General features: G+C 28.0%; 1 pseudogene; it reads right to left on the bottom strand.

The window, feature by feature from the left end:
* The window catches only part of LOC113787728 (uncharacterized), a 3,461-nt pseudogene extending 3,256 nt beyond the window's left edge, over positions 1-205 (bottom strand).
* Positions 206-3,754: the final 3,549 nt, after the last annotated feature.

The raw sequence follows: 3,754 nt of genomic DNA on the forward strand, positions 1-3,754 counted from the left end.
CATAGTTTTCCGAGAACACAATTACAGATAATTTTCCATCATTGATTGCTTTGAGAAGTGAAGGTGATATTTCATCACCTCTTTCAAGTTCATTGTCAATGTAAGTTTTGATTTGAAGTCTGGTTAACGCCGCGTAAAGATGGCTGTTAATGAGACTCTTTATGAAAAAGGTATGAATTTCTTGGCTACTTCTTTGGAACAAAATGAAATGATAGACGATGGAAACATTTGTCAAAATTCAATTTTTATTTAATTTGTGGTTTAACCATTAATACTGAAACCGCGTTAATTACTTATTTGCAAGTCAATAATCCAAAACCTTTTATTCGTGTGATCACTGTTAAGAATGTGAAAAGTTCCAACGTTTTTCAAGGTGATGGATGCAAATGTAAGTTGGTATTTTTTCAAAGTGGTAATGTGAAATGCAATGAAAGTGGTCCCAACCCAAAGTTCTTTTTTTTTTTTTTTAATTTTTTTAGAGAAGTGCTAGTAATAGAGTTTTAATATACATTTTTCAACATATTTTATTTAGTTCGTTAAAATTTATATAGATCCCACTAAATTATCTGAGTCTCATATAAAATTAGTGAAATTTATGTTGATTTTAATCAATCAAACAGAATGTGTTGTAAAGTGCATGTAAAAGAGTGTATTACTAACATTACTCATTTAAATTAACATGATTTTTGTAGCTTTGCTGTATACCAAGTTTTGCTACACTATTTTACAAAAAAAAATATATTTGGTGTACACTCCCTCGAATTTATACAACTTAAAAGAGAAAAGATAATATATGTAATTAGTTGATGAAGTGATATGAGAGAAAAATAGAGATAAAATACGACATTTAAAAATATAAGGTGTATGTTGTAAAATGTTTTGTGTAGCTTCTTGGAGTGTATACACTTTGAGATATAGAATAAAAGAAATTGATTTATTGTAAAAACTTGAATGTGCAAGATTGGATCTTTTGTTGCATAACCTGCATTTGTATTCATTCAAGTAAATACTTTTCCATTTAGAGTAGGATCTTCTTGGAAAATCCCAAATTTTTCTTCTTCTTATTATTAGATATAAATTTATCTATACATATTATTATTATTATTATTATTATTATTATTATTATTATTATTATTATTATTATTATTATTATTATTATTATTATTATTGTATATAATATGTGTTTCTCATATTCTTAAATAAGGTTTAGGGTCTTGAATAACTCATGTATCAGATTCAATATTTTTTTTGGAAGTGGTTATCGGCTAAATCTTCGAGGTACTGCCTCTAATTACTATGAGTTAGTATCACACCACTACTTATGTTGGTTTCGATAGCTGGTCTTTGTGTTGTATGTGGTTATTTCTCAATGAGTTTTGATATTCTTTGGGATCTTTTGTTGGATCCTTTTTTCCCTCGGCTTACTTAGGCATTTCTTTGCTAATTTATCCATGGCAATGGGCAGTTTTATTTATATCTTTCATTGGGCGATTTAGATTTCTTGTTTTGCTTTATGCTACTGTTTCCTTTTCTTGGTATCTTTGTACTGATGGGAAATTTGGAATACATCATGTGCTCCTTGTCAGCTTGTCTACTACATATTAATCTTTCCTTTTTTTTTTAAATTATGGTAAGGGATTTTTTCGACGTTAATAAATAAATTATTAATATTTTATTTAAAATTAATTTTTTGTTTTTTTTATGTAAAATCATTTATTAAATTATAGTAATCGATTTTATTTAACAAAGTTTTTTCAATCGATGATAAAACTAATCCATTTAATATTTCTTGTAATATAATTAATCTTAGATAAGATTTAATTAATTTGAGTTTCAAAAAACTTTCTTTCCGACGGTTACTGAAATTGTTAACATTATTCTATAAGCAATATATGCATTTGGAAAAAATATAACTTTTTTATATGATTAATTATATCCATTGGTGTGTCATTTTCTACTTATATTATCCCTCTTAGAATTTTAAATTTTACAAGTAAATCTAATTCATCAATGTCTAATTTGTTCTTATCTTTTAAAGAATGTTCAAGTTTAATGCAATTTTATTTTAATTTTTCATTATCCCAATTATTTTAATTTTTCAATATTAAATAGAAAACCAAAAAATATTTGTATACAATTTAAATTATTTAAATCTACTCTGAAATGAAGTAATTGATATAGTGAAAAACAATATCTTTAATATCTTTTTTTTTTTAATAAAAATCAACCTTTAATATGATTCCAACTGTACACAATCATCCTCGTTATAAATAATTGTATCATTATATGATTTTAATTGACTACAATCAACACACATTTAAACCTAAGTTAGAGGGTAAAACTCGAGCAAAAACTAACCACTTGAACAATAGACGGTTTGTGATATATGATTAGAATGGTTCTTTATATATTACATTCCATGTTTGTTCTCTGTAAAACAATGATTTGTTGTTGTATTTTTTAAAGAGACCATTCTTTATATATAAGAATAGGCACATTGACCTACCTAAATTGGTTGCAACTTTCCATGGGGGCATGGAGATTTTTAATACCAACTTAATACCCCCTACAAGTGGGAGCATGGAGATTTCTAATACCAACTTTCCATGAAAAGTGTCAAACAACGATTTTCTAAAGCTTTTAGTAGTAGCAACAGCAATAGTAGTAATAGAGATTGAGTGGATATTTTCTTTGAGAACTTAATTCCAATAAGAATGGAAGTCCAATTCAATGTGCTTGATGAATTCAAGGAACATCGTGTTTTTGGAAATATGTAAAGCCATCTGACTATCAGAATGAATGATCATTGGTTTATCATGAACAACCTTAGGTTAGAGAGGAACCTTTTTAATGATTGTAACTCACATGTAGTAGTTGCCATTGTCCTATACTCAACCTTAACCAAAGATTGAGATATAGTGTGTTGTTTCTTTGTTTTCCAATAAACATATAAGAGAGTCACCAAGCATCACTCGTCATCCGATGGATGATTGATCATCTGGTTAAAGAGAAACTAGCCAAATATGAGTTGCACCAACCATGAAGTTGTAACTCACATTCTTGACTGAATAATATTCCTTGTTCTTAATTATACCTTTTAAGAATTGAACTACTATTAGTAATGAAGTTATTGAAAAACATCAGAAAATGGAGTTTGAATTGTGTATATCATTTTAAACTTTTTCTTTTAATTTTTTCTTTATTAAAAATTTATCTTCATTTTAACACAACTAAGTAAAAGGTTGAAGATAAGATATAAAGAACTAGAACATAAAATAATAAGATAAGGGACACAAATATTTTTATACTAGCTCACAATAACTGTTACTACATCTAGTAATTGATTAACAAAGGAATTGCTCCTAGAACAGTTAGGGACTTAATTCACCAAAGTATTATTAACTCTTCCTTTTTAGGCTTTGAGTATTCTTAAAGCTTCTTCAAGCTAAGTATTTTTCAAAACCTTTTCAAGCTTACCAGAAGTGAAATATCTAGATTCCTTAAGACTATTGGTCCACTCGCCTATAGAGTTGAGTTTTCTTTTCTCTACCTCCCCAAGCTAAGTTTATACAAGTCCTCTTCAGATTTACCAGAAGTACAATCTCTAGATTTTTTCAAGAATTCTTGCTTCACTCGCCTCTTGTGTTGAGTTTATTCGGTGTCTCTTCCGGCTTCCCAATAAAGACCATCTAGTCTTCTCAACACTTCTAGCAACCTTGCATTATTGTGGAATTGAGTGTTTAACCGTCTCTCG

The sequence above is a fragment of the Cicer arietinum genome, chromosome 7, assembly GCF_000331145.2.
Source record: "Cicer arietinum cultivar CDC Frontier isolate Library 1 chromosome 7, Cicar.CDCFrontier_v2.0, whole genome shotgun sequence".
NCBI lineage: Eukaryota > Viridiplantae > Streptophyta > Magnoliopsida > Fabales > Fabaceae > Cicer > Cicer arietinum.